This window comes from Ranitomeya imitator, chromosome 6 (genome assembly GCF_032444005.1).
Source record: "Ranitomeya imitator isolate aRanImi1 chromosome 6, aRanImi1.pri, whole genome shotgun sequence".
Lineage (NCBI taxonomy): Eukaryota > Metazoa > Chordata > Amphibia > Anura > Dendrobatidae > Ranitomeya > Ranitomeya imitator.
In genome coordinates this window covers 528890438-528903992 of record NC_091287.1, presented here as the reverse complement: position 1 = coordinate 528903992, position 13555 = coordinate 528890438, and the positions used below count along the sequence as shown (strand labels likewise).

General features: G+C 44.4%; 1 protein-coding gene across 3 annotated transcripts in view; it reads right to left on the bottom strand.

Annotated features, from left to right (window-relative positions):
- ZHX1 (zinc fingers and homeoboxes 1) overlaps nt 1-12932 on the bottom strand; it is an 80107-nt gene extending 67175 nt beyond the window's left edge. For 2 of the 3 annotated variants that reach the window (XR_011314132.1, XM_069731860.1), the window contains exons 1-2: nt 12639-12932; nt 2025-2065 (exon numbers count right to left, since the gene is read on the bottom strand). The gene's annotated coding sequence lies outside the window, so the exon portion shown is untranslated. The remainder of the gene's footprint in view (nt 1-2024; nt 2066-12638) is intronic. The other variant, XM_069731861.1, reaches the window with a different exon arrangement.
- Between the last annotated feature and the right edge of the window lie 623 nt (nt 12933-13555).

Genomic DNA, 13555 nt, shown 5'->3' with positions numbered 1-13555 from the left:
GTTTACAGGCCGCTAAAGGTGTATGGTTGCCATCACATGTATTTGATTCACGTGCACAGATTGAAATAAGGAGCACATTTCGAATCAAGAGATTGTGAAGCAGCTGGTGTATATATATATATAGCACTTTAAAAATATTGTCACGGCTGCTGAAGATCGGAGAGGAAGAGGAGGCTTCAGGTCAATCAGAAAAACGTCTTTATTTTGGAGTTTCTGAATTATTTCCTCAAAAAGATGCTGCAATATCTGAGGCATGAGATGTGCATCACTGTATACTGTCATGCTGCTGCATAAATTTGTTGGTTTTTTTTAGGCTATGTGCACACGTTGCGGATTTACTACGGATCCGCAGTGATTTTTTCTGCACAGAAACGCTGCAGATCCGCAAAGTGATTTACAGTACAATGTAAATCAATAGGATAAAAAAAAAATGCTGTGCTTGTGTGAAAAATTCCGCATGGAAAACGCAGCGGATTGAAAGAAGGAGCATGTCACTTCTTTTGTGCGGATCTGCACCGTTTCCAGTGCCAGGCAGCAGCTGCCAAGGCAAACAGGATCATGGGGTGCATTAAAAGAGGTCTGGATACACATGATGAGAGCATTATACTGCCTCTGTACAAATCCCTAGTTAGACCGCACATGGAGTACTGTGTCCAGTGTTGGGCACCGGTGCTCAGGAAGGATATAATGGAACTAGAGAGAGTACAAAGGAGGGCAACAAAATTAATAAAGGGGATGGGAGAACTACAATACCCAGATAGATTAGCGAAATTAGGATTATTTAGTCTAGAAAAAAGACGACTGAGGGGCGATCTAATAACCATGTATAAGTATATAAGGGGACAATACAAATATCTCGCTGAGGATCTGTTTATACCAAGGAAGGTGACGGGCACAAGGGGGCATTCTTTGCGTCTGGAGGAGAGAAGGTTTTTCCACCAACATAGAAGAGGATTCTTTACTGTTAGGGCAGTGAGAATCTGGAATTGCTTGCCTGAGGAGGTGGTGATGGCGAACTCAGTCGAGGGGTTCAAGAGAGGCCTGGATGTCTTCCTGGAGCAGAACAATATTGTATCATACAATTATTAGGTTCTGTAGAAGGACGTAGATCTGGGGATTTATTATGATGGAATATAGGCTGAACTGGATGGACAAATGTCTTTTTTCGGCCTTACTAACTATGTTACTATGTTTCTGCACCCTTCCATTATAGAAATCCTCAGGGGTAAAAACGCATGAAATCAGCAGCAAATCCGCAACAAAAACGCATAAAATCCGAATAAAAACGCATCAAATCTGCACCTGCGTTTTTTGCCAGGAAATGCAGATTTTGTACCGAAAATTCTGCTCCCAAATCTGCAACGTGTGCATATAGCCTAAAGAAAAAAAAAAAAAAAAAAAAAAAATGGGGGAGGGGGTGGCAAATGGCGATGGGAAAATCGATTTGCGCGAGTCTGGCCCATGAAAGTTTATGTTTACGATTTCTGGATCAGTGCTGTGAAGAAATAGAAATGTCCATAATGGCTAAAGACCCTTCATTCTGTTAAATGATGTTTTGGGAAATGGAATCGACCAGTGGAGAAGCTCCAGTGGGAATAGCTGTTGGATACTTGAGTCTGTGTCTATAGGACTGGCCAGCTTATTTCTGTAGACAACTATTTTCATATAGAAGCATATGTAGTACTAATCCTGAGACCCCGGTAGATAAATAATCATGTGCTGGGAGGAACCATTCAAGCAAATTTATACTACATGGCCATTTATGTAATATGAACTGCAAAATCTCACAGTCATCCTCAGATCCAAAGCACACAGATATAAGGGCTTATTATGACCACCACGAGACATCCCCCTCAGAACGCTGATCTCGCTTATAGGGAAAATGTTCTGATGGGCTCTCTGAGCACTCCACTTCCTAAGCCTCTGGCGGTTTTAATCATAGCAGGATCCTATCTACTCACATAAACGCAGGCTTCAACCTAGGAGAGGATTCACATTAGATAGGGGTTCCCAGCGATTCTCACCTTATCGCGGCTGACACTGCCAATTTTGCAAGTTTTCCCACCTACAAAGAATGGAGAGGGCTGTCATTTTTAATCGTAGGTGCACTTCACCTGTGAGACAGAATCTAAAAATGAACAAAAACTGAAGATCACATTGATTGATTTTTCGATAATTAAATTGCATTTTATTGCATGAAATAAGTATGTGATCACATACCAACCAGTATGAATTCTGGCTCTCACAGACCTGTTAGTTTTTCCTTAAGAAGCCTCCTACTCTGCACTCATTACCTGTATTAATTGCCCCTGTTTGAACTCGTTACCTGTATAAAAGACACCTGTACACAAAATCAAACACACTCCAATCTCTACACCGTGGCCAAGACCAAAGAGCTGCCTAAGGACACAATTGTAGACCTGCACAAGGCTAAGATCGGCTACAGGACAATAGGCAAGCAGCTTGGTGAGAAGACAACTATTGGCACAGTTATCAGAAGATGAAAAAAAAATAAAAAAAAAATAAAAAAAATGGAAAAAAACACAAGACTGTCAATCTTTCCCGGTCTGGGTCTCCATGCGAGATCTCGCCTCCAGGGGTTAAGATAATTCTGAGAAAGGTCAGGAATTAGCCCAGAACTACACGGGAGGACCTGGTCAATTACCTCAAGAGTGACAAAAGACTGACTGGCACATTCAAGATAGTGTGAGTAGGTGCAAATTTAGGAGCAGCTACCTCCATATACAATATACAAACAAAAATACAAAAACATTTGCACTCTACTGTGCTAAAGTATGTCAATGTGAAATATATAAAATATGAATAGCAATACAGCTTCCGAATACTAGAAAATTCACATTGACATGCTTTGGCATGATAGAGTGCAACGTTTTTTGTATATTGTTTGCACCTATTCACAGTTAGCTTGCATGTGCCAGTCAATCTTTTGTTATCTGCATGTTAGCTTACTGACCGAGCACTCCGCCCTTCAACACGTGGTGATTTTAATTACAGCAGGTTCCTACCTACTCATAAATGCAGGCATTACTGCGAGAGGTGTCCATATTCACCCAGAAAATCAGATACCGGCCTAAGAGCGGTATTCAACTTGATAGGGACCCATCAGTATTTGAAACCACCTTGAAGTTGGTTGATGGGCAGGTATGACTTGGTCAAATTATGTGCAAAGCGTCTCAGTTTCTTCTAGTATTCAGAAGCCGTATAGCTATTCATATTTTATTTATTTCACATCGACATGCTTTAGCACAATAGAGTGCAACTTTTTTTTTTTGTATGTTTTTGTATAATGACCTGAAGAGAACTGAGAGTCTCAATCATTACCGTCAGTTAGTCATAGCTTAAAATCCTGCAGGGCACGCAAAGGTCCCCCTGCTCACGCCAGCACATGTCCAGGCCAGTTTGAAGTTGGCCAATGACCACCTGGATGATCCAGAGGAGGCATGGGAGAAGATCATGTGGTCAGATGAGACAAAAATAGAACTTTTTGGCTTCAACTACACTCACTATGTTTGGAGGAAGAAGAATGAGTACAACCCCAAGAACACCATCCCAACAGTGAGGCATGGTGGAGAAAACATCATACTTTGAGGGTGCTTTTCTGCAAAGGACAGGATGACTGCATCGTATTGAAGGAAGGATAGATGAGATTATGTATCTTGAGATTTTAGCAAACAATCTTCTTCCCTCAGAATGATGGGTCATTGATGGGTCTTCCAACATGACAATAACCCGAAACGCACAGCCAGGATAACTAAGTAGTGTAAGAAGCATTTCAAGCTCCTGGAGTGGCCTAGCCAGTCTCCAGACCTGAACCCAACAGAAGATCTTTGGAGGAAGCTGAAACTCAATGCTGCCCAGAGACAGCCCGGAAACCTGAAAGATCAGTATGTAGAAGGGGCCAAAATCCCTGCTGCAGTGTGTACAAACTTGGTCAAGAACTACAGGAAACGTGTAGTTTCCTTTGCAAACAAAAGGTTTATGTACCAAATATTAAGTTATGTTTTCCTATTGCATCAAATACTTATTTCATGCAATAAAATTCAAATTCATTATGCAAAAATCAGACAATATGATTTTCTGGTGTTTATTTTTAGATTCTGTCTCTCACAGGGGAAGTGTACCAACTACGATAACAATTACAGACCTCTCCAATCTTTGTAGGTGGGAAAACTTGAAAAGGTGGAAGTGTATCAAATACTTATTTTCCCCACTGTATATCTACTATATAATTGTCTAAGGGTCACTTCCGTCTTTCTGTCTATCCTTCTTTCTGTCACGGATATTCATTGGTGGCGGCCTCTGTCTGTCATGGAATCCTAGTCGCTGATTGGTCTCGCCAGCTGCCTGTCATGGCTGCCGCGACCAATCAGCGAAGGCCACAGTCCGATTAGTCCCTCCCTAGTCCCCTGCAGTCAGCGCCCGGTCCATACTCCCTGCAGTCACCGCTCACACAGGGTTAATGCCAGCGGTAATGCACCGCATTATGCCAGGGGTAACTCACTCTGTTACTATTAACCCTGTGTGTGCCCAACTTTTTACTATTGATGCTGCCTATGCAACGTCAATAGTAAAAGGATCTAATGTTAAAAATAATAAAAAAAAATAAAAAATCATTACATACTTACCGTCCGCCGCCTTTCCCGCTCCTCACGACGCTCTGGTAACCGCTCCGGTAACCGCTCCATGCAAGCGGCAGGTTCCGGTGGCAAGGATGGTATGCGACAAGGACCTGCCATGATGTCACGGTCATGTGACCGCGACCTCATCACAGGTCCTGCTCGAGAAGGGCCTGCCATGACGTCACGGTCATGTGACCGCGACGTCATCACGGGTCCTGCGCTACCAACCCTGGGACCAGAAGCTGCCGAGTGCACCGCACACAGGCAACATAACTACAAGGGCTCCCTTGGAAGGTGAGTATATGTTTATTTTTTAACCTGTGACATACGTGGCTGGGCAATATACTACGCAGCTGGGCAATATACTACGTGACTGGCCAACATACTACGTGGCTCTGTGCTGTATATTACGTCACTGTGCAATATACTACGTGGTTCTGTGCTGTATACTACATCACTGGGCAATATACTACGTAACTGGGCAATATACTACGTGGCTGGACAATATACTACGTGGCTGGACAATATACTACGTGGCCATGCATATTCTAGAATACCCGATGCGTTAGAATCGGGCCACCATCTGGTAAGGTATATAACTATAGGATAAAATAGTAATGTCTTTAATGTGATTTATAAAAATAATGGGGTGTACATGTCATTACTACTGTATAACTTAGTGACATCACTAAATCAATATCACAGATCTGATCTACTATATTATACAGTAGTAAATCACGTACATCCAATTATACTCATTACAAACTACATCTGGGCTCCAGTATTACATATATTAGTTATATATACGACGTCCTCCTCCATTATTAGGCGTCATATACTACGTCCTCCTCCATTATTAGGCATCATATATGACGTCCCCCGTTATTAAGCATCATATACGGCGTCACCTCGCTAAAAGGCGTCCACTATGTTATTAGTCATGAAAATACAGAAAAATCTTTAAATGAGGTGTGTCCAAACTTTTGGTCTGTACTGTTCGTCCCCCTCATTATTATGCGTCATATACAACGCGCCCCCCAGTTATTAAGCGTCATATAAGACGTCACCTCGTTATTAGGCATCATATATGGTGTCCTCCCCGTCATTAGGCTTCATATACAATATCTTCTCCGTTATTACGCGTGATATACGACGTCCCCTCCTCCCCCATTATTAGGCACTAGATGGTGGCCCGATTCTAACGCATGGAGTATTCTAGAATATGCAGGTCCACGTAGTATATTGCCCAGCCACGTAGTATATTGCCCAGCCACGTAGTATATTGCCCAGCCCACGTAGTATATAGCACAGCCCATGTAGTATATTGCCCAGCCACGTTGCACAGCCCACGTAGTATATTGCACAGCCCACGTAGTATATAGCAATGTGGGCATCATATCCCTGTTAAAAAAAAGAATTAAAATAAAAAAATAGTTATATACTCACCTTCCAGAGCCCCCGGATCCAAGCGAAGCGGTTACCGACGCTCCTCGCGCGCTCTGGTCTCAAAAGTGCATTGCGGTCTCGCGAGATGATGATGATGTAGCGGTCTCGCGAGACCGCTACGTCATCATCTCGCGAGATCGCAGCATGGACCGGTTACCGGAGCGTCGCGAGCGGGAAAGGCCTGTTGTGGATCCGAGGGGCCGACGGACGGTGAGTATATAACGATTTTTTAAAATTATTTTTAACATTAGATCTTTTTACTATTGATGCCGCATAGGCAGCATCAATAGTAAAACGTTGGTCACACAGGGTTAATAGCAGCGTTAACCGAGTGCGTTTTACACCGCGGCATAGCGCGGTCGGTTAACGCTGCCATTAACCCTGTGTGAGCGCTGACTGGAGGGGAGTATGGAGGGGGCACTGACTGCGGGGAGGAAGGAGCGGCCATGTTGCCGCCGGACTGTGCCCGTCGCTGATTGGTCGTGGCTGTTTTGCCCAGGGCTGTGGAGTTGGAGTCGTAGTTAGTTTTGGTTGGAGTCGGTAGAAATGTAACGACTTCAGCTTTAAAAAAAAAAAAAAATGGATTAACCCCTTACCGGCATCGGACGTACTATACCGTCCGATGCCGGCTCCCCTGCTTTGATGCAGGGCTCCGCGGTTAGCCCGCATCAAAGCCGGGACATGTCAGCTGTTTTGAACAGCTGACATGTGCCCGCAATAGGTGCGGGCAGAATCGCGATCTGCCCGCACCTATTAACTAGTTAAATGCCGCTGTCAAACGCAGACAGCGGCATTTAACTACCGCTTCCGGCTGGAAATGACGTCATCGCCGACCCCCGTCACATGATCGGGGGTCGGCGATGCTTGTATATTGTAGCCATAGAGGTCCCAGAGACCTCTATGGTTACTGATGAGCGGTGACTGTGAGCGCCACCCTGTGGTCGGCGCTCACAGCACACCTCCATTTCTGCTACATAGCAGCGATCAGCAGATCGCTGCTATGTAGCAGAGCCGATCGTGCTGTGCCTGCTTCTAGCCTCCCATGGAGGCTACTGAAGCATGGCAAAAGTTAAGAAAAAAAGTTTAAAAAAAAAGTGAAAAAAATAAAAAAAAACATAAAAGTTTAAATCACCCCCCTTTCGCCCCAATCAAAATAAATCAATAAAAAAAATATCAAATCTACACATATTTGGTATCGCCGAGCTCAGAATCGCCCGATCTATCAATTAAAAAAAAGTATTAACCTGATCGCTAAACAGCGTAGCGGGAAAAAAATTCGAAACGCCAGAATTACGTTTTTTTGGTCGCCGCGACATTGCATTAAAATGCAATAACGGGCGATCAAAAGAACGTATCAGCACCAAAATGCTATCATTAAAAACGTCATCTCGTCACACAGAAAATAAGCCCTCAACCGACCCCAGATCATGAAAAATGGAGACGCCACGAGTATCGGAAAATGGCGCAATTTTTTTTTTTTTTTAGCAAAGTTTGGAATTTTGTTTCACCACTTAGATAAAAAATAACCTAGTCATGTTAGGTGTCTATGAACTCGTACTGACCTGGAGAATCATAATGGCAGGTCATTTTTAGCATTTAGTGAACCTAGCAAAAAAGCCAAACAAAAAACCAATGTGGGATTGCACTTTTTTTGCAATTTCACCGCACTTGGAATTTTTTTCCCGTTTTCTAGTACACGACATGCTAAAACCAATGATGTTGTTCAAAAGTACAACTCGTCCCGCAAAAAATAAGCCCTCACATGGCCAAATTGACGGAAAAATAAAAAAGTTATGGCTCTGGGAAGGAGGGGAGCGAAAAACGAACACGGAAAAACGAAAAATCCCCCGGCCATGAAGGGGTTAATATTTCATAATTGAACTTTCATATGAATTTTATAAATGTTACTCAAATATATATGTTCTATCAAACTATGAACAACAGCGATAAGCAGTTCTGCTGGAGATAGACATTTCTTACTTCTTGGGTGTCACTGTTCTCCACTGCCCTTATCTAATCTTATACTTGGTTAACCTCATGCTTCCCCAACCCGGGTCAGGCATCAAAAATAACTGCAACAAGCGATTCCTCTGTATCCTGACATTGTCAGAGATGTTACCCGAGTGGTTACTGCTTTGCCACCAACCCAAGTTAGTGTAGAGAGGTTGTTCTCTGCTCTCAAAATAATTAGATCAGATTTGAGGGCATCCATGAAGGAGGATCTGACAGAGGCAATACTTTTTCTGAGGACAAATTTATAGATTTCTTCTTATTAACTGCATAACAGTGTTTATTGCATATTTACTTACAAGAGTTTATAAAAGTTTATAAAAGTTATTTGCTATATTCTAATTGTATTCTAATAAATATAGTTTTTGCTCTAAGTGGTCTGATTACTTATATGATGGTGAGAAACTGAATAAGAACGATGTTAATATTTGACAACAGTAAATTTATTGTTACGAATTGGCCATTTATGAAGGAGTCGGTGCCGGAGCCGGAGTCGGAACCTGATAAAATCCAGGAGTCGGAGTCGCAACCGTGGCTTACCGACTCCACAGCCCTGGTTTTGCCGCGACCAATCAGCAACTTGGATTTCCATGACAGACAGAGGCCGCGACCAATGAATATCCGTGACAGACAGAAGGACAGACGCAAGTGACCCTTAGACAATTATATAGTAGATCATATATGGTATCTTCATTGTTATTAAAGTTGGTACGGAAAGTATTCGTACCCCTTTAAATTTTTCACTCTTTGCTTCATAGCAGCCATTTGGTACATTCAAAAAAGTTCATTTTTTTCTCATTAACCCCCTTCTGCCATCGGACAGAATAATAAGTCTGATGGCAGCTCCCCTGCTTTGAGGTGGGCTCTGGCGGTGAGCCTGCATCAAAGCCGGGACATGTCAGCTGTTTTGAACAGCTGACATGTGCCAGCAATAGGTGCGGGTGGAATCACAATCCACCCACGCCTATTAACTAGTTAAATGCCGCTGTCAAACGCTGACAGTGGCAATTAACAAGCGCTTGCAGCCATCCGGCCGGAAATCCGTGCACCGGTTCACATGATTGGGGGTCATCGGTACTTCGGCATGACAACCAGAAGTCTCCTTAACACCTCTATGGTTGTTGATGCCAGATTGCTATGAGCGCCACCCTGTGGTCGACGCTCATAGCAAGGCTGTAATTCTACTACATAGAGGCGATCTGAGCATCACCTCTATGTAAAAGATCTGATCAAGTTGTTGCATCTTCTAGCCTCCCATGGAGTCTATTGAAGCATGCCAAAAGTTACAGACAAAAAAAAAAGTTTATAAAAATATGAAAAAAAATAAAAAAAATATAAAAGTTCAAATCACCCCCCTTTTGCCCCAAAATAATAGAAAAAAATCAAGCCTACACATATTTGGTATCGCCGCATTCAGAATCGCCCGATCTATCAATAAAAAAAAAAGGATTAACCTGATCGCTAAATGGTGTAGTGATAAAAAAAAGAGTAAAAAACGCCAGAATTACTATTTTTGGTCGCCGCGACATTGTATTAAAATGCAATAACGTGTCTGCACCAAAATGGTATCATTAAAAATGTCATCTCATCACGCAAAAAATAAGCCCTCACCCGAGCCCAGATCATGAAAAATGGAGACGCTACAGGTAATAGAAAATTGCACAATTTTTTTTTTTTTTTTTTAGCAAAGTTTGGAAAAAAAATTCGCCACTTGATAAAAAAAGAACGTAGACATGTTTGGTGTCTATGAACTCGTAATGACCTGGAAAATCTTAGGCTTGGTTCATATTGCATTAATGTGACATCGCTAACGGACAGCGTTGCACGGCGAAATTAACGCCGTGCAACGCGTCCGTTAGCGCGCCCATTAACAGCAATGGGGACGCGCATCACTAGCGCGTGCCATTTTCGGCACGCGCTGGCGATGTGCCGGTGTTTTGTGGCGCGCCGCGGACGCTGCTTGCAGTGTCCGCGGCGCGCCTGAGGTCCGTTCCCTCGGTCACGTTTAACGCGACCCCATAAAACAACATTGCGTTTAGCGCAATCTGCTAGCGCTAGGCGCTAAACGGATTGCACTAACGCAATATGAACCTAGCCTTAATGACAGGTCAGTTTTAGCATTTAGTGAACCAAGCAAAAAAGCCAAACAAAAAACAAGTGTGGGATTGCACTTTTTTTTTTGCAATTTCACCGCACTTGGAATTTTTTCCCCCCATTTTCTAGTGCACGACATGGTAAAACCAATGGTGTCGCTCAAAAGTACAACTCATCCCGCAAAAAAAATACGCCCTCACATGGCCATACTGATGGAAAAAATAAAAAAGTTATGGCTCTGGAAGGGGAGTGAAAAACAAAACCAAAAAAAGCTCCGGGGGTTAATGTACACTCTGCACCCCATTTTGACTGAAAAAAAAGGTAGATATTTTTGCATATTTATTAAAAAAAGAAAAACTGAAATATCAAATGGTCGTAAGTATTCAGACCCTTTGCTCAGACACTCATATTTAAGTCCCATGCTGTCCATTTCCTTGTGATCCTCCTTGAGATGGTTCTACTCCTCCATTGGAGGCCAGCTGTGTTTCATTAAACTGATAGGACTTGATTTGGAAAGGCCAACACCGGTCTATATAAGACCTCACAGCTCACAGTGCATGTCAGACCAAATGAGGATCATGAGGTCAAAGGAACTGGCCAAGGAGCTCAGAGACAGAATTGTGGCAAGGCACAGATATGGCCAAGGTTACAACACAATTTCTGCAGTACTCAAGGTTCCTAAGAGCACAGTGGCCTCCATAATCCTTAAATGGAAGAAGTTTGGGACCACCAGAAGTCTTCCTAGACCTGGCCATCCAGCCAAACTGAGCAATCGTGGGAGAAGAGCCTTGGTGAGAGGTAAAGAAGAACCCCGAGATCACTGTGGCTGAGCTCCAGAGATGCAGTAGGGAGAAGGGAGAAAGTTCCGCAAAGTCAACTATCACTGCAGCCTCCACCAGTCAGGCCTTTATGGCAGAGTGGCCTGATGGAAGCCTCTCCTCAGTGCAAGACATATGAAAGCCGCATAGTTTGCTAAAAAACACATGAAGGACTCCCAGACTATGAGAAGTAAGATTCTCTGGTCTGATGAGACGAAGATAGACCTTTTTGGTGATAATTCTAAGGGGTATGAGTACTTTCCATACCCACTGTAGACGTCGTCCTCCCCCTCAATTATTAGGCATCATATACGGCATCCTTCCCGCTATTATTACATTAATAATACGGCGTCCTCCGTTATTCCGTCTTATATACGGCGTCCCCCCCCCGTTATTACATCTTCTATACAGGATCCCCCCCGTTATTTCATCTTCTATACGGCGTCCCCCCCCCCCCGTTATTACATCTTCTATACAGCATCCCCCCGTTATTACGTCTTCTATACGGCGTCCCCCCCCCCGTTATTACGTCTTCTATACAGCATCCCCCCCCGCATCCCCCCCCCGTTATTACGTCTTCTATACGCCGTCCCCCCCAGTTATTACGTCTTCTATACGGCGTCCCCCCATATTACATCTTCTATACAGCGTCCCCCCGTTATTACGTCTTCTATACAGCGTCCCCCCTTTTTACGTCTTCTATACGGCGTCCCCCCCCCCGTTATTACGTCTTCTATACGCCGTTCCCCCCCCCCCGTTATTACGTCTTCTATACGGCGTCCCCCCATATTACATCTTCTATACAGCGTCCCCCCGTTATTACGTCTTCTATACAGCGTCCCCCCTTTTTACGTCTTCTATACGGCGTCCCCCCCCCCCCGTTATTACGTCTTCTATACGGCGTCCCCCCCCGTTATTATGTCTTCTATACGGCGTCCCCCCCCCCGTTACTACGTCTTCTATACGGCGTCCCCGTTACTATGTCTTCTATACGGCGTCCCCCCGTTACTATGTCTTCTATACGGCGTCCCCCCGTTACTATGTCTTCTATACGGCGTCCCCCCGTTACTATGTCTTCTATACGGCGTCCCCCCGTTACTATGTCTTCTATACGGCGTCCCCCGTTATTACGTCTTCTATACGGCGTCCCCCCCACTATTACGTCTTCTATACGGCGTCCCCCGTTATTACGTCTTCTATACGGCGTCCCCCCATTATTACGTCTTCTATACGGCGTCCCCCCGTTACTATGTCTTCTATACGGCGTCCCCCCATTATTACGTCTTCTATACGGCGTCCCCCCCACTATTACGTCTTCTATACGGCGTCCCCCCATTATTACGTCTTCTATACGACGTCCCCCACTATTACGTCTTCTATACGGCGTCCCCCCATAATTGCACCCAGCACACAGGCTCCTCAGGGCAGATTCCTTCCTCTCTTTACACACACACATATGCAGGCGGACATGTCCGTGTCCAGGAGCCGCAGGCCACAGTCACGTCGTCCTCTCATTGTGCGCAGTGTAATGGCGGCCGGGCCTGTCCCCGGTCACCGCGGCCTCACACAGGCCCGGGGGAGGGGAGGAGGTGACATGGCCGCCGTCCTCAGCGCTCATCCTCTCCATTACCTGCTCCCGCCGTCAGCTCAGCTCTCCTCCGCCGCCTCCTCCTTCATGGCGGCCATCTTACACATGGCGACGACACAGGGGCGGCTGCTGCCACTACTGCCGAGGGGAGACTTCTCCGCCCGCAGCCACAAAACCGGCGAACATCAATTTATTCCTTATAGCTCCAGTGCCGATAAATTAATGACGGGCGAGGAAAAAAAAAATGTTTGTTATTATGGGTTTTTTTTTCCGGGAATGTCGCTGATGGCTGCGAGGGTCGGATTTTTTTGGCGGTAATTGTAGGCGGGGATAAAAAATGGATTCTGTGGTAAATGGCTGTAACGTGAACTCTCCTCCCACCGTGTGATAAAAAAAAAGGCTAAACGTAGTGGAAAAATCACAGAAAGCACGGGAATCACATCTCCATATGTGAATATTAGTCAAAACTATAAAGTACTTTATGATTATTCATTACATGAGGGGGCAAAAAATGGAGAGGAAGGTGATGGCTATGCAAATTAGGTGTGGAGAGAGGAATGGGGGCTGTAAACTTATCAGGGGGCTGTAAACTTATCAGGGAGCTTTGGGCAGGAAAGGGTTGAGCAACACCACACCTCTGCCCTCCACCCCCCAAACAAAAAAAAAACAACATTTCCTGCCCCCCAAAAATACTAAACCTTCAACCCATTTGATAAATAATGGGGTCTTTTAATGGCAAAATAAGCACTTATCCTGAGAGATATGTCGAAATTTAAGGGTTAACCCTTAAATATCCTTGTGGGGTCTAATCACACCTCAATCACAAGAATGGAAGCAACACTGATTGACAATCAATTTCACACGCTGTTGTGCAAATGGAATAGACAACAGATGGAAATTATTGGCAATTATCAAGACACACTCAATAAAGGAGAGGTTCTGCAGGTGGGGACCACAGA